The sequence below is a fragment of the Ursus americanus genome, chromosome 17, assembly GCF_024610735.1.
Source record: "Ursus americanus isolate L20-20 chromosome 17, mUrsAme1.1.p, whole genome shotgun sequence".
Classification (NCBI taxonomy): domain Eukaryota; kingdom Metazoa; phylum Chordata; class Mammalia; order Carnivora; family Ursidae; genus Ursus; species Ursus americanus.
The window spans coordinates 34626617-34650163 of NC_142143.1; the positions used below are offsets into that span (position 1 = coordinate 34626617).

Sequence of the window (23547 nt, forward strand, 5' to 3'; positions counted from 1 at the left end):
AGGCTTACAATTATGGGTCTCACTATTGGTGACAGCTAAGCAATAACATTACGATGGGGATGTTACAGAGGCTACTTACAGGACCTACGATAAGTATGGGGTTGGTTTCCACATGAAAGATTAACATTCATTCAGTTGCTACCACAGTTTTCATATCTTCAGTTTGATTGAAAACTTGCTCACACACTACAACTGGTACATATTAATGGTCTCATGAATATTTGCTCTTTTGGTATCACACTGTAAATACCACCCAAGGACAGGTGAACTGGATTCAGTTCTCCTCTGTTAGTAAGCAGTCCTTTGATTAATAGTGCACTGCCCAAGAAGCAGAATTTAGAGTGTTTAATCCTACATTGTTGGCACAATACTTTGGCTGTGTTCCAGTACTTGTGTTCTTCTAGCAAGCTTAAAATCAATAATAGGTGGGTTAATTCTGGAATCATCTCAGTACTGAAACTGAAGCTGACTGCTCTATAATGACAAAAGTCACCTTTGTCCAGTTATTTATTTACCTTTTAGAAAACAGTGCTTGGCAGTGTGTATTTTATATGTAGAGTGTCTATAAAATTTACAACTGTCTTTGCATATGAACCACACTTTCTTGTAGAGCTATTCAATATTTTTCTTGTTTGTTTCCACAGAAAATGTGTGCCCTGGGCTCAGGATATTTTTCTTCTTTCCCCCTTCATGACACTGCTTAGAATACCGAGGATGTTTGCCATGGTAAGAGGATCCCAACAAGGACTTGTCATAGGCAATTGCATGCAATTTAGTTGAGTATGAGGTTGTGTGTGTGGATTTTGTCCTTGACATAGTGTCTCTGCTAAATTACTGGCAGGAGTTTGTGGTTGTTATGACTGTTCAGGAATATCAAGCTCTGAGATATATAATACACTTCTTTTTGATGTCTGGAGCACCCACAGGAGACACAGTATATAGTTTCTGAATTATTCGTTCCCTTTCAGACCCTTTTCTTGTCTCAAGTGATCCCTCTTATTTCCTTTCTCATCCCTTTGTTTCTTATTCTCTGCCTTAACTGTACTTTCTTCCCCACAAGGAAAGAGGTTTTTCCCTTCATGTTTTTTGTTTGTAATTCCACAAAGACCGAGGACTATGAGATAGTATTTTACAAAAATGACCTCAACTGATTTGAACCAGGTAACTTCATCTCTCGTCTTCTTTCATGTGAGCTTCAGTGGATAGTTTCCTCCAGAAATCTCATATATTTTCCTGACATTATTTTTAACTCCTTTGGTGTTAAAATGAATGTCTAATAGTAATATAAATAATAATTACAACTTATCTTTCCCCATAATTTTAACAGAAATTATCTGATTTAAGTAAGCACATATGCATATATTTCTTTGAAATTTTAAATATAATTTGTATCTTCCTTTTCTTATTTTATGAGTAACTGGCCTTTTAAAAATATTTGCATAGCACTTTCCGAAATTCAGAATTAGTTTTCATAATACCTGCTAGACCGGGGCTTATCAAACTTTAATGTACATATGAATCACCTGGGGATCTTGTTAAAATATGGATTCTGATTCAGACACCTGAGGAAGGCCCGAGATTCTGGTTTTTTAACAAGCTCCCAGGGGTGCCGATGTTACCAGTCCACATTGCTCTTTGAACGGCAGAGTGCTAGATAGTAAAAGCTACAAAAAGCAAAGACCTGGATTACCTTGTTCACCCCATATCTGTTTTATCTACTGTAGTGTCTGTTACATTCATGATTTTCAACAAATATTTTTTTTAAGATAATAATGAACTCACTGAATCATGCACACAGCACTCTGAGGCACTCCTGGTAGGCATTATTGTTCCCATTTTATAGAAGTTTCCAAAAGTAAACTGATTTGCCCATGGGTTACCCAGTAGCAGAAGCATGGTTTAATCTGATTGTTTAATATTTATTAATGAAGGATAGTAACTGCTCCATTCCTCATTATCTGCTTACTTATTTTTCTCTTGAAAATGCCAGAGGTTCCAATGATTTTGATGTATGTAGCTTTCATTTGACTTCCATGATGCAGATGACATCAAGGAGGAATCAAATTTACCTTTGAAGTGCTTCTATACCCACTCATGTACAAATGCTCTTATAAAAGTCTGCCTGCATTTCCCCAGAGACCAGTTGTGCCTGTTGCTTTGAATGGTAAAATTTGGGAATATCATTTACGAAGGAGGAAGATTCAAGATTCTAATTTAAAACCAAGATTCTTTGAACATCACCACATCGCTCCTCCTAAAAAAAATTCACAAAGCACAAAAATTCAAGAATGTAATCACCTTGTTAAATTTGGAATTGCAAAGACAATGTAATCAAGAAAGAACATGAAGCTGTTCTGTCAAGACTGTGATTTAGGGGCTGCTATTAGCAGCTTCTGAAGTGGTGGGAGTAAATCATTTTCAAATGTTGGAAGCCAATTAACTGTAATGAAATATAGTTGAATAACAATTAGTAATTCTACTTCAAAGTATAGTAATGGATAGAAAATAAACTTTCCAAAGAAGCACATTCATTGTGCAATTCTTTTAAAAACCACTTTAATTGTCAGGTTCCTTTTGAGTCAAGGTGTTGTAAATCATATTTTAGCAGGAATTCTGACAGCTGGGGAAATCCACCTGCTGAGTTATTACCTTTTAATTACCCAAATAAAGAACAAAGTAGAAAGCATGACAAACTTGAATAGAAAAAAACGAATATAAAATTAAGAAAGATATTACTCATGAATTGTAAGATTAACTTAACTCTCCCATATATATGAGAAGAAAACCACATTTATTATTTACAATGCTCCTTACCCCTTTTCCATAACTCCCTAAGGAAAACAGATCTCAAGGAAACTCATTTGCCCGGCTGAGTAAAGTGGCAAGATAATTTTGGAGATCACAGGGGTGTTGAGAGTCAAGAAGAGAAATAAGCCATTGCTAAATTGTTCCAAATGAGAAAAGGAAGTGTGGCCTCCAAGAGGAAGGGTGGAGTAGCCTGAAGATTGGAGTTGTGGAAACAGATGTGACAGCTGCCAAGGACAGAGAGTAGAGGTAATTAAGATGAATTTTAAGAAAGTTTGACAAGGTGAGAGGTCTTGTAAGTCCCATTTCCATCCAATCTAGGGTTTCTCAAGCTGAGCATATGGACACTAGGGACTAGATAGCTCTTCACTGTGGGACATTCCAACGCATTTTATGAGTTTAGCAGCAAGCGTTAGCTACTAGAGTTAATAGCATTCCCCCATTAATTGTGACATCCAAACTGTCTCCAGACATTGCCAAATGTCTCTTGGAGGGCAAAATCACACTCACTTGAGAATAACTGATCTAATCTCAAACTTTTTTATTCTTTATTTGAGAGAGAGAGAGAGAGAGAGAGAAAGCAGGGGTGGGGGGGCAGAGGGAGGAGAAGGGAGAGAATCTCAAGCAGACTCTGCGCTAAGTGCAGAGCCCAATGTGGGGCTCAATCTCAGACCCTGAGATCATGACCTGAGCTGAAATCAAGAGCTGGACACTTAACCTACTGAGCTACCCAGGCACCCCCTGATCTCAAACTTTGACAAAGGTCTACATTAGTGTCTGTGCTTTCAAGTTCAGTAGGTATTATGCGTGTAAGGCATTAATTTACCTTAGTGTTCTCATTTGTTTGTTTCCTTGAATGTGCAGATTGGTCTCAGTGCAACCCAAAGCAATTGCACTACTACGTATTTACCCCCAAAGATACGGATGTAGGGAAAAGAAGGGGCACATGCACCCCAATGTTCATAGCAGCACTGTCCACAATAGCCAAACTGTAGAAGGAGCTGAGATGTCCTTCAAGAGATGAATGGATAAAGAAGATGTGGTCCATATATACAATGAAATATTACTCAACCATCAGAAAGGATGAATACCCACCACTCGCATCGACATGGATGGAACTAGGGGGGATTATGCTAAGTGAAATAAGTCAAGCAGAGAAAGACAATTATCATATGGTTTCACTCATATGTGGAACATAAGGAATAGCATGGAAGACCATAGAGGAATGGAGGGAAAACTGAAGAGGGGAATCAGAGAAGGAGACAAACTATGCGAGACTATGGACTCTGGGAAACAAACTGAGGGTCTCAGAGGGGAGGAGGGTGGGGGGATGGGGTAGCCGGGTGATGGGTATTAAGGAGGGCACATGTTGTGATAAGCACTGTTATATGCAACTATCGAATCATTGAATACTACATCAAAAACTAATGATGTACTATATGGTAGCTAACTGAACATAATAAAAAAAAAAATCTTTCCCTACAGTGTCTCTTATTTTTTATGTTGTAGAATAATTAGCTACCTTTATCATTGAAATCTCTGGAGGTGTTATGATCTGGCTCAGACTGACTACAAACCTTGGGGCTCCAGAAAACACTTATTTTGGTATGTAACATTTCTATTTAGTATGTTATACACCTAAAATACTAAAACCTGAAAACAGATACACACATGGAATGTTACCTTCTGAATCATGATTAGGACATAAATCTGAGGATTGCACTGGTATATCACGATAGCCTCACAAGTAGAGAGGTAAAAGGGATGACTTTGAATTTATAGGATTTGAGTATTATAATTATTTGGGAACTCAATGCCCCCAAAGCACTGTCTATAGAAGAAAACTGCACTTCATTTAAAAGAGCTTAAAGATGGAGACGTGTGGTTTCTTATATTTATAAGCATATATGAACACTAGAGAGAGATTTGCTCGGAACATTTATAAAGAATCAAAAGATTTTTGTAGGGGCGCCTGGGTGGCTCAGTCGTTAAGCGTCTGCCTTCGGCTCAGGGCGTGATCCCGGCGTTATGGGATCGAGCCCCACATCAGGCTCCTCCGCTATGAGCCTGCTTCTTCCTCTCCCACTCCCCCTGCTTGTGTTCCCTCTCTCGCTGGCTGTCTCTCTCTGTCAAATAAATAAATAAAATCTTTAAAAAAAAAAAAGATTTTTGTAGCAAGATTTGAAAGGTTATGTGGTGAAAGTCTGAAGGACTGGAAATGACTGGAACAAGTCAAAGTACCTGAAGTATGAGAACACTGGCATGAGTGACTGCAAAAGCTTAGGATTCCCCAGAGCCTACATAGCTCTAACAGACTAATGAAGCTGAATCAGAAGGAAGAGGGAGAAAAGGAGAAAATGTTCGTGCTAAAGGAATAAGAAAATCACACAAAGCACCAGAACAGGAGGCTGATGTCGGCCTGCGTTGGCGACCCAAGGTTGGCTTCTTGATTACTGAGGTCCCCAGGATGGGGAATCAATTTCCATCCCGAGTGAAGGGCTCCTCAGAGCCAGCCTGGGCCTGCAATTCTGCATTTAATGTGATGAAGTATGACACAACAAGCTAACCACACCACCCAAGCACTGTTCACCCAGAGCCAGACCACGAGGCTGTCGGGAAAAGTTTAAGTAATAACCTGATATTGCTCGACATTTGGGAGATGGAAATTCTCCCAAATTTCATAGAAAATAACTCTGAGAAATACCATCTGATTCCTACTGAAGATATAGGTGAAGCTAAGAGTTAATGTGGGCAATTATTACACTCCGTCCCATTGCAACTGCCGATACCAATGGATTCGCCTGAGTCCCAGGGTCAGTCTATGCTATATAATACCATTCCTGGAGGTCTCAGTGATAAAGTGGGGGAGTGGTTGGACTATTTGTCAGGATAAATTGTACCCCCCAGCTGAAGGAAGTTTAAGAAGTTTTTTCACTAAAGAAGCTATGATGGAAAAAATATTTATGTTACATACCTAAAATTAAAAATACATTTTATTGCAACTTACCACACATACACACAATTGAAGCAAAACTTTTACAAAGCAATATTTCTTTTTGATCTATTCTGTTTCATGCAAAACACTGGTCTTACCCACTGCCTACATCTCAGGATCCACTAATGGGTAAATACCTACATTTCAGAAACTACGTTATATAAAACATCCTATTTCAAGGTGAATTGATCCTCAGGCTAAGTATTTCTATGTGATAAAAGATTACAGATATACAAGGAGAAAGAAGCAGGAAAAATCAATGTAAATGAGATATTGTAAAGAATACCTCAAAATCTGAAGAGATTTTCAGCTAATTCAGGGTGAGGTATAGTTCTAGCTGTACAGTCATATCATCTAGAGATAATAATAGTTAAGTCTTTAAAGAGGTAATTAAGGTAAAATAAGGTCTAATCCAATATGACTGGTGTCCTTATAAGAAGAGGAGATTAGAAAACAGACATGTACACAGAGAGGAAAGACTGTGTGAGGACACAGTGAAAAGACATCCATCAGCAAGCCAAGGATAGAGGTCTCAGAAGAAGCCAACATCTTGATCTTGGACTTCCAGTATCCAGAACTGTGAGAAAATAAATTTCTGTTAAGTATATTCTCTCTTTTTATGATTTTTTATTTATTTATTTGACAGAGAGAGAGAGACAGGCAGTGAGAGAGGGGAACACAAGCAGGGGGAGTGGGAGAGGAAGAAGCAGGCTCCCAGAGGAGGAGCCTGATGCGGGGCTCGATCCCAGAATGCTAGGATCACGCCCTGAGCCGAAGGCAGACACTTAACGACTGAGCCACCCAGGTGCCCCCTGTTAAGTATATTCTTATGGTCAGAAAAATCTAGGTTTGAAACTTGGTTCCAGCACAAAAAATGTTTGTAAAATTGGCCATGTTACTTAAGCTTTCAAATACTTTCAAAGGATCAATAATAATAATACCTACTAAAAAGGAGTCATGAGAAAATATACTTGAAGTACTCATAGTAAACTTAGTTACTATTAAAAATTGTAACATTTTTTGAATGCTAATTGAACACATCTTAAGTGCATAAAAATATCTCTATCATGAGGTCCAATGATTTTACTCAAAAGAAAAAAATGCAGACACAGATATACACCACCAAATACTGTGCACAGTGTGTTTTATGTTAACATAGGGTCAAAATAATCCAGGTATTTAAAATTAGAGTAATAGTAAGTAAATTATGATATAACTATAGATGGAATATTTTATAGTTTTTAAAAAGCACTGTAATAATAGTTATTACACATTAAGTGAAAACAACAAAACTTAATATCATAGTCTGATCTTAACAAAATAAAATATACCTAGAAAAAAGATTAAAAGGATATAGAGTATGCCAAGTTATTAATAGTGGTTGCCTTTCCCTAAAAGTACAATGGACGGGATTTTCCCTATTTTTTATGTCTTCTCTACTACTATCTATTTTTATTACTTTATCATTTCTCTTTTTATACATGTATAGATAGATACGCATACAGATACAGATATATTTGTCTATCCATCTAATCTCAGTTTTAAAAGAAAACTCAGAGGTACAAACAAAATTCCCAGTGAAAGTACTGACATGGTCTCTATGCCCTTCCAACATTTGAAAATGTGAGCTCTCCAAAGATAAGCAATATATATTTAATAATCTCTTGTATTTTTTTTATTAAAGATTTATTTATTTGAGAGAGAGCACATGAGCAGGAGGGGGCAGAGGAAAAGGGAGAGAGAATCCCAAGCGTACCTCACACTGAGCACAGAGCCCAACACGGGGCTTGATCTCACTACACTGAGATCATGATCTGAGCCAAAACGAAGAGTCCATCGTTTAACTGACTGAACCACTCTAGTGCCCCTTAATAACCTCTTTTAAATCACAGAGGACTCTGATGTCTGGGTGGCTCAGTCAGTTAAGCATCTGCCTTCAGCTCAGGTCATGATCCTGGGGTCCTGGGATCAAGCCCCACATCGGCTCCCTGCTTAGTGGGTAGACGGCTTCTCCCTTCCCCTCTACCCCCTTTCCCCACTCATTCTCTCTCTCTTGCTCTCAAATAAATAAATAAATAAATAAATAAATAAATAAATAAATAAAAATCTTTTTAAAAATCCCCCAGAACTCAACTCAGTGAAGTATCCTGAGTAATTGTTAATAAGTGATTGAATATATGAATATGACTATACAAATAAGCAAGTATTTGTGGTATAGATCTGACAAATTACTATTGTAAAGGATTCTTAGAGCTTGCCTGACACAGGTCATGCTACTCCAAAAGGGTATGTTCAGAAAAGGAACAGACTGGGGCACCTGGGTGGCTCAGTCAGTTAAGTGATGGACCCTTGATTTTGGCTCAGGTCATGATCTTATGCATCAGGCTCCATGCTTGGCAGGGAGCCTGTTTAAGATTCTCTCTCTCCCTTTTCCTCTGCATCTACCCCCACCTAAAGACATAAAAATAAAAAAATAAGTGTACAACTCACTTATTATGAGAAAAAGAAAAGATTATGCATGCATTCTCTAGTCTTTTGAGATTTAAACAGTCCTGTGCTAATAGAAATTAAAATGTTTTCTAAGATTTTTATGACATTTATAAATTAGTTCAATGAAGAATATATGTGTGTAGATAATGAACTTCTTCAAATGTTGAGCTTTCAAATGGCTGTTTAACATGGAAACCTATCACTGAACTTTTCTATCAGTGACACATTATGCAGTGATAGCAAAAAAAAAAGAGAAAAATAACATTAGAAATGAACCACAACTTTTAAGAGATTGGTACCATTCAGAATATGAATTTTCATATTGAACTGGTAATAATGACCAACATGTGCTGAATTCTTTTAGTTGATATGAATGTCATTGTAAAGAGGTCAGGAAAAAAATGCATTAAAATCCTCTATAGATCAATTAGACTTTCTTCGTTCCATGTCCACAGACTTAGTTCATACACTAACAAACATATGCCATTAAGCACAAGAAGACTAGGTAAAAATTTATGATAGATTTGCACAGCATGTTTGTTACCACTGGAAAACAAGGTAGATTTTTTTTTTTAAAGATTTTATTTATTTATTCGACAGAGATAGAGACAGCCAGCGAGAGAGGGAACACAAGCAGGGGGAGTGGGAGAGGAAGAAGCAGGCTCACAGCGGAGGAGCCTGACGTGGAGCTCGATCCCATAACGCCGGGATCACGCCCTGAGCCGAAGGCAGACGCTTAACCGCTGTGCCACCCAGGCGCCCCAACAAGGTAGATTTTTAAGCAATGTCTTAAGCAGTATGATAGATTATATGGGAAATTCAAAAGAAATATAAAAATTATTTCCTCTTGTTTCTGATTCATATCTTACTGCATAGACGAGAAGTCCTAGATCAATGTCTAAAAAATAATAAGAGTATCATTAAATTAACAAATGTCAAAATTTTGATCCACAATTTCTTGATGAGGTAGAGAAAAAGAGAGTCCTTATATATTGTTAATCTACGTGTAAATTGGTGGCATTAAATCCCTGTGGCATTTTCTGTTCAACTTAAAATGCACATAGCTGTTGACATAGCAATCTATTTCTAAATATTCTGTGTATGGGTATATGTGCATGTGTGAAATTATACACCCACACAAACATACACGTATATTCAGTAGAGCAGTGCTACAGTTTCATTGTGTCCCCACTAATAAAATAAATCCCTTATAAAAGACACTCCAAAGACTCCAAAGAGCTCCTTTGTCCCTTCTTCTATGTGAGGACACAAGGAGAATTCTACAACCCAGAAGAGGGAATGCTGGCATCCTAATCTTGGACTTCCAGCCTCCAAAACTGTGAGAAACAAATTTCTGTTGTTTATAAGCCACCCAGTCTGTGATATTTTGTGATAGCCAACTAAATGGATGAAAACAAGCAGTTTTATAATAAAATATTGAAAGTCACTGAAATATCTATTAATATAGGCTTAGTTAATACAATATTGCAGCCCCCTGCAATCATAAAAAGAATGAGGAACTCTCCATATATTATTACAGATGTAAGATACATCGAAAAATGATGAAAGCAAAATCTCTAACTTGTAGACATAAAAAGAATATGCACATTCACCTGGATTCTGTAGAATACCTCTGAAAATATGAAGAAACGGATGGTAACAGAAATCCCTAGAGAGAGGTACAGAGCTGCTGGGGAAGAGAAGTGAGACAGAAGTTTGTTTTTCTATGTATACACTTCTATGCTTTTGACTTCATAACATGGGCATCCCACACCAAGTAACTCGAACTATAAATTACTAAAGATGTTAGTGATTGTCCTATTTTTATAATACAAAAAAAAGAAAGAATTCAGATGTTTTAATAATTCCTATGGCACAGAGTATAAGCATTGCAAGACTGAATAATAACTTGAAGAACTATTTCACTTCAGGTCAATAAAATTGTAGTAGGCACCCATTATGTGATAGACTCTTACATACTAAGAGGGCTAGAGATGTGTTGTGTCTTCTTAGAGAGCTATGAATATTTTAGGAAATGAGAAAAACACAAAAGAGAGACAGCTCTATATTAACAGAGGCTAAGTAGCCGACTGTCTACTTAATATTGAAAGTACGCTATACTTGATTATTACAAAATGTGAACTGTCCAGAACCATATATCTGAAGGCATTTAATTTGTATTACCCACAAGTTTTCATCATTTCCAAATGACTATAAAAATGAACAAGTATTTTTGTATCTCCTTCCTTCTCTTTAATAATTTTTAAAAATACAAGATTAATTATTATGATGTGATGCTAGATCTTTTGTAAAAAGAAATACGATCACAATGTAATAGGAAAGACCAAAAATAAGTAAATTACTTCACACTAAAACTGATGGCAATTTACCAGCATATTAGTACTTAGGCTTTTATGAGTGAAAAATTAATCAGAAGGAATACAATTGTTTACATTTTTAAGAGTACAAGAATAAAAGTTGAATGGTGTGAAAAATGGCTAGACAGTCATTAAATACATTGCTAATTAAAACTCTTCCACAACCTGCTATATGAACCACTACTAAAATAGAATTGGACTTGGTTGAATTAAGAATTTCTCTTTTTATGGTTCTTCATAGATGCATGGTTTTAAAGAATGAAAAATGTGATAATAAACAAATTGTAAATTGTTATTTTAATCATGCCAATCTTTGCTTAATTGGTAACAGCCTTAGACACATTATTAAGAAGAAATGTCAAGAAATGCCTGTTGCTTTCATTTCCTCAATATTTTCAGGTTGCAAAGTAGAAAAAAGTCATAATAACTGGGCTGATTTTTTTCAAGTAATATTTTGTGAGTTACACAATAAGGACCATGAAGCTGCTAAGTAAGTGAAACTAACAAATTTCTTGCCCTTAATAGAGAAGCCATTCTAGTGGGTGAGTCAAACAATAAATAAGGGAATAAAAATATGATCGAGTGAGAAGTTATGGTAAGTGCTGTGAAGGAAAAAGAGTAGGTAGTAGTAAAATACAAAAAGGGGTGAGAAAGTACAATCTAGAGAGTAAACTAAGTCATCTCTGAGAAAAAGCTATCAAAATTGAAACCAGGCTGAAGCTTTATAGTCAAGAGGGAAAGTGCCATGATGATATCGAGATGCAGGAAGGGGCAGATCATGCCAGTACTTGGCTTTCATGTGAGATACAACAGGAAGTCAATAGAGGTTCCAAGAATGGAGGTACCAGATTGAATTTATATTTTTCACACTTCACTCTTGTTTCCATTTTGGGAATAGGTCGGAATGGGACAAAAATAGAAGTAGGGAGCACAAAGGAGGTTCTTACAGGGGTCCGGGAAAGGAATGATGGTGGACTAGGGTGGTAGCCTTGGGAATTGAAAGCTCTGAATGTAATTGCTGATGGATTAGAGGCAAATAATGAAGAGGAAGAAATCAGGCAATACTCCTGGATTTCTACTTGAGAAAGTCAGTGAATTGTGGTGTTATTAAAAAAAAATAGGAAGAATAGGTTTTGAGAGCAGAGTGCAGTCAATCGCGTGAGTTTGAAGTGCTGTAAGATAACCAAATGATTCCACATAGGAAGTTGGATATGCTAAGAGGAGAAAGTTGAGATAGATACTATCGCAGGATCCCTTGTATTTATTCCAATAATTACCTGACATGTCTTTCTTCTCAGCTACAATGAGAAGTGCCTGAGGACTGATACATTTCTTGTTCATCATTGCTCCCCAAATTTCTGATATACACTTTTAATAAAAGTATTAGTGAATGAATGAATACTATGGCCTTAAACCCCAGGCTTGAGCATGCACTTTTTTAATTGTGTCATGTAAGAATTAATAACCTTAACAATATTTAGCCCTTTTTTTTATGCTGCCAAACAGCTGTATCAACTCCTAAAACTGACATTCAGATCTGGAAAATATTTTAAAAGTTACCTAATAAAATTCCTCTTTTCACAGGTTGGAAAATGGGTTCAGACAAAGAGTTACTCAAGGTTACAGTTGTTAGTATCAGAGTTGAAACTAGAACCAAGTTTTCTTACTCCACAACTGGAGATCGTTCTATACCCTTCTGATCAAAATCCAGCAAAAAATGGTTCAACTAGTTTGCACGGCATAGATATAACTAAAAGTTTCACAGAAGATCACAAACACCATAAATTATAAACTTGCTTATAAAACAAATTCTCAAATGTGGAATACTAACACACTACTTTTTAATTTACTCGCTCAAAGGACTTCATAAATTAAAGAGAAAAACACCCACGTACACACTAAATTACTAAATGTTCTTTGGTTTCCAAGGAATTCTCTCACCAGACTTTAGAGTAGAGACATTTATGATGGAAGATGAAGTCACTTTTAAAAAGAAAACATTGGTTCTTTTGAATATATGGAAAACCAAATGTGTGTCAATATGCCGCTGAGTCAATCAGACCACAGTAACCATACTAGAATCTTCCTCAGTGTTCTCAGACTTCTGAAGACCTATTACATTTTCCCATATTAAAAATATGCCTAAATGACAACAGCAATAAAAATGTGTACAAGATAAACATCGCCACACTCTAGAGGCACATCGCAGATTTCTTTATTTCTAGCACACAGCTGATGAAACCTGTGTCACAGGCTATAACTGCTCATAAAAAACGGAACTCTTCAGTCTTTTATAGACTAAAAGACTCACTGTCATTATAGAGAGCTTTGAAATACCCATGCGTTCCTTCAGTGCTTAAAAACACAACGAATTTGGAAGTTCATGAATGCCTACAAAACACTTAGAAATAGCTAAGCTTCAGAATATCGCCATCATATAGGGCTTTTCAACTATGCTGGACATAGTTTGGGAAAGTAATGTGGGTTCCCAGAAGCTGACCAGTGCTTTATATTGACTGTAAATTTAGCCATGTGTGGCACATCTGGAAGCGTAGTCTGTCTGTAGGAGGAAATGAGGAGACTCTTATGAAAGAATTAATCCAAAGGGAATAGAGTGTAGATACACAGTGCGGTCCAAGGAGATTAGCACCACCATAAATCCAAAATTTCCAACCTCAACTTGGAACTAAACAGTGACAGAAATTCTATGTTGTTTTCCTATCCAGCATTCATTCCCATCCTCCCCAACAACTACTGCAAACTCTGCTCTCCTAAAACCTCTAAACCTTCTCCACTCCCTTTCTCTCCTCAGATGTTTTTACCTCTCACCTCAGATATTAGAAGCAATCAGATATGAAAACCCTCAACTTCCCACTACCCAAATCAGTAAACCTATTGACCTCCACACACATCCCTGTTCCCTTTACTGCTGTCTCAGGAGAAACTACATCCTTCTTCTAATTCATTTGTCAATTAATTCAACAGCAAACCACTGTTGAATGATTTGGATTTCAATTCCAAGTTTGGGGGAAACTCACCCACCAGTTATCTTCTTTGTCCCACATCTTCAGCCTCTCCCTCTTTACTGAATCCTTTCCAGCAGCAGTTAAACACGTTCAAATTTGCCTCACCTTAAAGAAACAAATATATGAAAAACAAAGCACTTATTCCTTTCACCCTACCTCCTCCTAGGCCTGCAGCACCTACCTATTTTTGTCCTTTCCTTCCCAAACTACTCAAGATGTCTGTACATCTTGTTGTCTCCATTTCCACTCCTCCACTTGTCAACCTACCCTACAAAAGCTTTTAGCCCAAACATTCTTCTGAAAATGTTCACATATGTATGCATGTATGTATGCATCTGAAGTATAATTAACATTGAAAATGCTTGCTTTCAGATTACCAATGACTTGTACCTAGCAAAATACAACAGATACTTTCCATTCCTTCTCTTGTTTGAAGTATCATCAGCATTCAAAACTGACAGCTACAACCTTTTTCTGGAAATAATTTGTTTCCTTGGCCTTCCTGACTCCATATTCCCTCCCTCCCTTTTCCCCCTATTTCTATGGCCTTTCCTTCTCAGCTTCCATTGCAAGCATGACATCATAGTGTCTCGCAGAGCTCGTAGGCCATATTTTCTTCACATCCGTGCACTCTATCTAATCAAAATTAATTAACTTCCACATTATATGCTGATGATTCATAAACCATCTTCATTTCTGAATTCTTTATTGACCATTAGACCCATTTCCCATACATCCCTGATTAGGGAAAGAAACCCAAATTAATTTTTCAAAAACTGGTTTTGACCTCTGCTCATTCGCAAAATTGTCACCCCAGTCCTTGTCTTCCGAATCAGTAAATAGAAGCACAAATGACCAAAGTGTTCCAGCCAGGAACTTGAAAGTCACTTGATTCCTTCCCTCACACCCTCATACCCTAAATCCATATCCTAAAAATTCTACCTTTTAAATAGGTCTAGAATCGGTCTACATTTCTCCCTAATCAGAGTTACAGTCACTGTTCAATTACCCTACCATAATGGTTTCCTTACTGATCTATGCTTGTGATTGCATTCTCAAAACTATAGCCAGACTAAGCTTTTAAAATGCAGTTTCTACTGTATATCTCCCTGCTTAGAAGTCTTCCAATATTTTTATAGTTTTACTACACATGTCTGCTTCCATAAATAATAGATACTATTTTATTTATGTTTTTAAATTTTTCATATATGAAATATATACTATATATTTTTCTGGAACTTTCCTTTTTAACTAAGCATCTCATTTTTTAATGTTATCCTCAATTCATAAGCTCTAAGGCATTTTTTCAACTGATGAATAGGGCTCCATTGTGCAACTAAACCAGGGTTTCTTTATTCATCCCTCTACTGAGGGCTGTTATGTTAGTACCACTTTTTTTTTATTTGCAGTGAACAATGCCGTGAGTAAGTTTCTTGAAATGTCTCTCGTGTATATGTGTGAGGGTTTCTCTAAAACAGACAGCAGGAAGACAAATTGCAGGGTCATAGGGATTATATATTCTGAGCTTCACTAGATACCTCGTCATTGCACGGGAATGATATACTCTAACTTTAGGGCTGTGGTTATCTAGAAAGAAAGGGAGGGAGGGAGGAGCAAGGATATGGATTTGAAATTTTAGCTGAAATGAAAACTTCCATTTCTAAAACAAAAATAAGTGAAGTAAATGCAAAATAATACGCTTCATGATGACTACAGAGTTACCTAATGCGTTGTTTTTTAATTATTTTGTAATTTTAGAATATTTCATAATTTAAAGTACTTTTAATAAGGCTTTCAATGGTTTCTCATTATCTTTGACCTTTCCAGCCTCACTGAAGAAAGCATACTGCTCTTATCTGACCTCCTCAGATGGGCTCACTCTCTCTGACTCTAGGGTCTTTACACACTTTCCCTCTCCTTGAGGCATCGTTTTTTTCCCCCAATTTCTCTCGCAGCCACTTACTTATTTAATTTCTTCTCATCTCTCAGATCTTAGCCTAGATGTTACTTCCTCAGGAATACTTCCCTGACCTTCTGAGATTAATTTTCCCTCATTATTCCTTCTCGTGGTGCTACTTCCTGTTTTGAAACACTTCCATTTGCAATTATTTCTTCAACATCTATCTTTAAACAATAATTCATTATTTAAATTATAAACAATATAATATATATTTTATACATATTATATATAATATGAATAATATGGTGTATTCTGGGCCCCTTAGGGCAAAAACTCTACTTCCAGCACGCAGCACAATGCCCGGTACATAGATGTGCAATGAATAGTCACTGGAGAATGAAGGGGTCAGAGGAACATTTGTGAGTAATGCTAGGTAGGGGATACTGGACCCTACAGTCCAGCTCCCAACCCACAGTAGACCAATGGAGATCTAGGGCAAAAGGCATTAAAGTTTTAAAAATAATAATAAAATGAGAGTCACATTACCAGAGATCTGTAAAATACTGAGAGCACAGAGCAGCAAGGCCTTGTGACCCATGGAAGTACATGTGATTTCTAGATATTAAATCAACTTTCCACTATCTATCTGGCGTCACAGTTGCTGTAGGATGGAACAGGGACTGGACACACAATGGTCTAAGCAGCAAGCAGGACCAACCAGATCTGGAATCAAACGCTAGACTTCTGAAGGGCAGGAGCCATCACTGGGACAATCAGGGAAGTGATCAGAATGGTAGAATGTCATGTCTTGGTCAGGAACTCTACATTTACCAGCCCCTGTGAGAAGGTATCAGTTTATCAGAGTGGGTAGGGGAAGAGTCACAGAAATTACACTTACTCATATTGCTGCCCTATCATGCAAACACTTAATTTTTTTGTCACTAGATCACAAAATGAAGACTTGATGAGTAAAATATTGTCACAATTCCATGTGAGGAGGCAGAGCTGGAAATAAATCATAGGTATATGCTATTTCTTTTTGGTATATGTCATTTTTTTTAAAGATTATTTATTTATTTATTTGACAGAGAGAGAGAGAGGCAGCCAGCGAGAGAGGGAACACAAGCAGGGGGAGTGGGAGAGGAAGAAGCAGGCTCCCAGAGGAGCAGGGAGCCCGATGCGGGGCTTGATCCCAGGACCCTGGGATCAGGCCCTGAGCCGAAGGCAGACGCTTAATGACTGAGCCACCCAGGCGCCCCTGGTATATGCTATTAGTTGCATCTAAAATGCAGACATGCAAGGTGCGTTAAATCTTCAAATAAGGGCAGATCTAAGGCAAAGACAGGTCAAGCTTTGCAAACAATCTATGACTTTCCATGAAAACATCTGTTTTCAACTTTGTCTATACCATAGCAGCAGCTACAAATGTTCTATTTTTTTTTAAGATTTTATTTATTTATTTGAGAGAGAGAGAGAGAGAGCACAGAGGGAGAGTGAGAAAGAGAAGCAGACTCCCCATTGAGCAGGGAGCCCGATGCAGGGATCGATCTCAGGACTCTGGGATCATGACCTGAGCCAAAGGCAGATGCTTAACCGACTGAGCCCAAATGTCCTACTTCTTAAGAAAATACTTATTTATGCTATGTTTATGTGCAGGACTGAATAAGAACATCTGGAAATATCTCTCCCCCCAAAATTTGATTTTGACAAAATGAGTTATTTTGTCTAGCTGATCCTAAGTCACTGAATTGACTGAATTCCCATATTTTGGCTAGTTGTTTTAGTTATCTTGTTAATTATTTCACTGCCAGAATGCCCTTTCTGAATATAAACCTGGCATAGATCATGAAAACATAAACAGCCTAAAAAGCTCTTTAAAACTACTCTCTCTCTCACTTTTCTTGCTCTTATCCTAGTGCTGTTATAAAACATATTACTTTCCTGCCCTCCTTAGAAATTCCTTGGGGCCAGTATCCTAGACCCCATAATTCACTCAAAAGCTATGCTATTGTCAAGGCAGCGGTTATATCCCCAAGAGTCTTGATAAATAATTCATTGAATGCATTCATTTCCAGAAGATCCACTCAGCTATGAACCTGGTTCTTCTTCAAGACAGAGCAAATATTGCCTCAAAATTGAAGAGCCAGTTCAGCATAGACCAACTACTGGGAAAGCTAAGCAGAAAGACAATTTTTAGTATATAAACACTGAAGTAGATTGTAAATTCCTGTTTACTTGCAAATTTATTGCTGTCTGCCAAAGCAGCATCTGCAGCGACAGGGGCGGGGGGAGGAGACAATCCTCAGACTGGGGAGGGAAGAGGAGCTCGTGGGCCCTACAAGCAGTGACCGGCAATGCCCGGGGAAGAAGCAAAACCCCAGACGGCTGTTGCTTCTAGAGAGGAAAGGGAGATCCAGGATCAGTATTTCTCCTCTTCCCTTCTCTCCCGCTGATATGCATTCACTTTCTTTCCGTAGAGCCTTACTGAAAGTCAGAGTAACAGTCCCTACTGCCTGTTATTTAAGCAAAACTAGAGTCAATTTAACATTTGCCCTGTGAGGAATACTCTTTCAGCAAAAATACCCATCATTCGTGTGGCGGCGCTACGCCCCCAGCTTTTTCACTGAGCACTTACTTCTTCTTGACACTCCTGCCCATCGTCTAAGCGATGGCATTCATCCTGCCTGGTTGCCACAGAGATACATGCCACGCCCGCAACGCGGTTTCTGCGGTCTGGAGACCTCTGCCCCACAGTCGCTGCTGGAGCCTTAGAAAGACTAGGAGTCCATTTGCTGTGGTTACAACAGCACGAGGAGGGGCACGCCAGTGAAATTTCTGCCTCGTTGTTGAACCTCACGCAGTGTCTGTCAAAAGTATCTGATCAATCATTCTTTTCAGTATTCCACCTTTTCTATTTTGACTATAAGGCACATGAGGGAAGGAACTATATCTTTCTGGCTCACTATGTGCCTGGAACGTGGTAGTGATTTAAGAAGTATTTGTTGAATGAGTACGTGTTTTGGATGGATGGATGGATGGATGGATGGATGGATGGATGGATGGGTGGATTGATGGATAATAGGCGGATACTTTCTCATAGATCTTTGGGTCTCATAAAGTTCAATATTATCTGAAATGAATCATCTCAACGCAGCATTAAGGATGCCGATCCCAGAAAGAGGAAGAAAGCCTTGTTAAACCTTCACTGACTCCACTGGGTACAGTTAATGATATAAAAGGAAGGCAGAACATTTAGGAGCTCTGTGTTTATTAAACTCATTAGGACTCCTAATCTGAATATTATTTGCATTATGCAATCTCAAAATTTTTAATGCTACCAAATTAATATGTAAGCAAGTGGCTAGAGTAGGAAAAAGTATTGCATTTTCACTGGGATCTGCCCTGCCAATCACATCTCTAAATATAATTACAATAATGAGTGCTTTTAATCAATTTGCAGACTCCTTTGCTCCATAGACCGTAAAGTGCAGTTAAGGAGTTTCATAAGTGAGACTACTGCAAAGCCTCAGTATCTTCCGCAGTGGTGGGTGTGAGCATAAGGAAGTAGAGGGGGGTCGGTCTCTCACGGGGCTTTCATATTCTGTCAGTGGGGCAGCCACATAATTAGAACTATGACTTTGAAAATCTAAAACATAAATTAGTTCTCTCTCAGATGCCCTAGTGCCACTACCATATTAGCTTTGTTGGCATTTGGAGGGAAAAGAACTTCTAAGGGATTTTATTTTCTGTGAGTTTGGGGCTACACACGAACACATTATGTTTCTTTTTTGATGAGGAGGCCCGGTCAATATTTAATAATGTGACCCTGTGCTATAAAAATAGGTTCCTGGTTGAAGAACAGACATAGGCAACATTCCAGGGCAGGCAAGGCCAAAAAACAACTCCTTCTTCTTCTTCCTCTTCCCCTTCTTCTTCTTCTTCTATTATTATTATTATTATTATTATTATTATTATTATTATTATTTTACCTCAGCAATACTGATCCAAGGCAACTGGTTCCATGGAAAATGTGTGTGGACTTGCACATATATATAAACACTGCCAGAAAACCGCAGAAACATCAAACATCCATTTAAGGACCAAAGAAGAGAACTGTTAGACTAATTAATCATACATCTCCCAGGGTTACTGGTACTTGGCAGTACTTACTGGCTATTTTAATTTGCTGGGTCTTCTTACATTTGTCAGAAGTTATGGTGGAGATTCTTTCCCCTGTACAGAGAAGGGGAAAATAAAGAATGAAGAAACAAAATCTATATTACCACCTGGAAAAAGAAAAAGATAAAGAAAACTTGGGGTCCAATGAAACACAGTAAAAGAAAGAATCTGGAAAACTGGTAGTTTGCTGGAACTTGGTGGCTGTTTTTCCTACAATGAAATAAAGAATTTAAGGAAATGTGAGGTGCGCTTTGACCTTCACCACCCTTAGATTTCCAAAGCACTGAAAAAGCTGTTCTCCTAATTTTGATCTTCATCTTCGAGATTGCAACTGCCCCCCAGGACTTTGTTTTATACATAAAGTTATTATCCCCTTTTGAATCAGGTCTGTTGTAAATGTTCATTATAATCACTGCTGCTTAATTTAGCAGATGGTTGGAACCGAACAATTCTTCTCGGAGGAATTAAATATGGTTATGTCATTTCCCAAGCTGATTTAAAAGAAGAAATCTGAGATCAAGTAATGTTTCATTTTCCGTATTAGTTGAGAATGGCTGCCATAGATGTTTTCTTTTCCTCACGTCTATAATTTTGAATATCTGTGATGAACTCATTCGGTCTTCCATTTTTTTAGCTCTTGATGCTTTTCAATAAAGAAATAAAAATGAATCAATCATTGTACCCAAATCCCACATTTTGCTACATCCCAAAAGGGATTTTCCTATTATATTTGCACAGCACTGTTTCTCATCTGTTGTCAGCAAATACAAGGTGGCTAGAAATTATTTCTTACATCAGACTGTTGATACATGTTAGTTCCAACGCCCATGAATACCTTGCACTGCTCTCAAGATATCAGTGATCAAATACAATTAGCATGAAACAGAGAAGCCTCATCTAAAAAAGTTCTCAATATCTCCTACCTCCTCAAAATGCCATCTATGTTTTTGTTCAGTGGATGTTCAATTGACTAAGGACTGTTTTAGCAGGATCACACATTTTGAAAGACAAGAAACTAAAAAGGGAGGGATTGCTTGTAGTTTCAGATCTGTATCTAAGTAACAGGGTCACTTCTTTTCACCCTGGGGCTCTTTCAAAAAAGGTGGTTTTTCTAAACCAAGATTCCACTATTCATAAGGGCTTATTCTTATATGTAATTCAACCTTTTTGAACTTCCAATTTCTATGCTCTCCCAGTCTCCTACTGTTCCTGTTGATCTTTACTCTGGACACCGTAGGAAGCCAAGGGAGGGTAATATTTGAGGGTGTGCATAGATGGTTGACTTAGTCAAGGGAGCTCATTACTATGCCATTATGTTTTGTATATAGAAGCTTTCTTCTGAGGAAGTAAAGGATCTTAATTTCAAATAGGAAGTAAGCTTTGCAATTCCCTTGTGAAACTGGCAAATTATATTAAAACAGACAGATGTCTTCTAGCGAGTTCTGGGACTATAAGAGAAAGTAGTTAGGAGACTGTGGTCTGTGTCTGTGTCTGCACTTGCTAGCACTTTAGATCCCTCTGTTTCAGTATCCCCTTCATAACCACAAATTACGGCCATGAAGATTAATGGGATTGTGTGTGCGCAAAATACATATGTGTATAAAATATATATACATGGAAGTTCTCTATGAATGAAAAAATACTGTTTGTGTGCAAGTTGCTTTTAACATTATTATTGGCAGTAGCCTCTCCCCTCTCTGCCGAGAACTTGAGAAAAAGGAGTGATAAGATGCCATGTGTGGGCATCCTTGGGACGTGCTTTGACTGTTTTCACTACTGCTGCTTCCCACCTTGGCACCCCCCTGCGGACCTAAAGGAACAGATGTATACTCCTCCCCGTGCCTGGTCAGCTAAACACCTTGTATCCCAAGGTGGCAAGTCCCGTGGAGGTGATGAATGGCAGCAAGCCTGGCGGAGATACGTTTGCAGCTGGCTTCCCCCAGAGAAGCAGCCTCTTAGCCTGGCAGAGGGGAAACAGTGTAAGTTTTATAGTCAGAAAAACTCATCTTCGAATCATGGTATATCTGTTTATCTATCAGCCATTGAATCCTGAACAATTTCTCAATCTTTGTAATTCTTGTAATCTTGGTTCCCTCCTGCTAAATTAGAAAGAACTGAACAACTTTTCCTAATGATGAGTTAAGTGAGAAAACAGAGCAAAGCTTCCGACACAGTTTCAGTCACTTAGTAGGTCTTCGGTAAGTGGTGTGTCCTGTCTCTATCCCATCCCCAATTCTTCTATTCTTTTGGCAGCATCTACTCATTGCAGATCCCATCTCCCTGAACAAGTACTCCCACCCCATCCTGCAAACCATTATCTCCCCTAGAAAAAGTATTCTGTTTTTCTTCCTATAAGCTTCAACGGCGTTCATTGGAAAAGTTATCCTTTTGTCATGATTTCTTGAGATACAAAGTAGCTTTCTAATTCTTTATTAGAATTATTGTGTTCTGCAAAAAAAAAAAAAAATGGGAGAAAGAGCTAGAGAGCTCTTATGTGTTTTTCGTTTACCCTGTAGTATTTCGGTTTCAGTTTTTATCTCAAATTCAGTTTCATTTGAAAACAAGGCAAAGCTTTTCACCCATAGCCCATTCTTTCATAAGGATTTACAAACTTTTATATTCAGTTTTGCTGAAGGTTTGTATTTATTTTACTTTGGTTCCCCAGTGGTTAGGCCAAGAATGCAATCAGTAGTGTGATTCAGGGATAAATTCTTCTAGCAAAACTTATACAACTATTAACATTTCAAATGATAAATGAGTCAATTCAAAGAATCAGAATTTAGAACCATATGGGACCTTAAAGATCACTTACTTCAATACCTTATTTTTAAATAGCTCCCATTATAGAAAATTTTCAAATGTCATGGAGTGTTCTGCTAATCAGATCACATATATTGTTTAAGTTCCACATTACCTCCATTTAACGGATTAAAAACCTGAGTACCTGAAAGGTTTAACTTTCCAAGGTAAAGTAGCAGGGAAAGACTTAAAGATTGCTGATTCTTTTCACTTAACAATGATGTGTCCTTTTACATGAGAGGACACTGAGACCAAGTGTTTCTAATTGGTTTGAAGAGGCTGGAATGAGATGTTGGGGCTCCTGAAAATCTTGACCCTTCCCTATCACCCAGAAAAGGTCAAAGAATAGGCACCCAGTAAACATCTGACAACTTGAAGAATATATTTGCTGTGCTCCACATTGCATTTGTTTGTCAGACAACTGCCTACTGCCTCCCATCCTCCCATTCATTCTTTCATCACCTATAATATAACGTGCTAGATGCTAGAATGAAGAGATCAATGATCCATGGTGTTGTCCTTAGGGCAACCAGAGCTGAGTACATAAACTGAAATAGTACACATTAGGTAATGAGTGGAAAGCATCTGAACCTAAACATTATAGGAAAACAGAAGGTAGAATGTGTAACACAGGTGGAGGGGAGGCGGGGACAGGGAGTACGGTGCCATCGCCAACATCCATAGATGACCTTCTGCTATGAACGGTTTGCAGTGACAAAGGAAAATAGACCGTTCTCGTTACCATTTCCCCAGGTATCAAGATAATGCCACTGGGGAAACTAGTTTTTTAGGATGGGCAAACTCAAGTGTGACTTTACCTGTGGAGAGATTAGATGGCTATCTGCTTACTGCATTTTGCGAAAACACCAGGAAGTGTCCTCTGGCCTCCACAAGTCTTCTTATGCAACGGAGAATGGTTAGGTTCTGTGCCTAAAGGAAAGAAAGAGGGGGGCATGTCAGTAAGGAGGGCATTTG

At 38.0% G+C, this 23547-nt stretch overlaps 1 protein-coding gene across 3 annotated transcripts in view; it reads right to left on the bottom strand.

The window, feature by feature from the left end:
- The window catches only part of TMTC2 (transmembrane O-mannosyltransferase targeting cadherins 2), an 835540-nt gene that overhangs the window by 416636 nt on the left and 395357 nt on the right, over positions 1 to 23547 (bottom strand). For 2 of the 3 annotated variants that reach the window (XR_015727148.1, XR_015727149.1), the window contains exons 12-14: positions 23391 to 23502; positions 19765 to 19827; positions 13707 to 13799 (exon numbers count right to left, since the gene is read on the bottom strand). The gene's annotated coding sequence lies outside the window, so the exon portion shown is untranslated. The remainder of the gene's footprint in view (positions 1 to 13706; positions 13800 to 19764; positions 19828 to 23390; positions 23503 to 23547) is intronic. The other variant, XR_015727150.1, reaches the window with a different exon arrangement.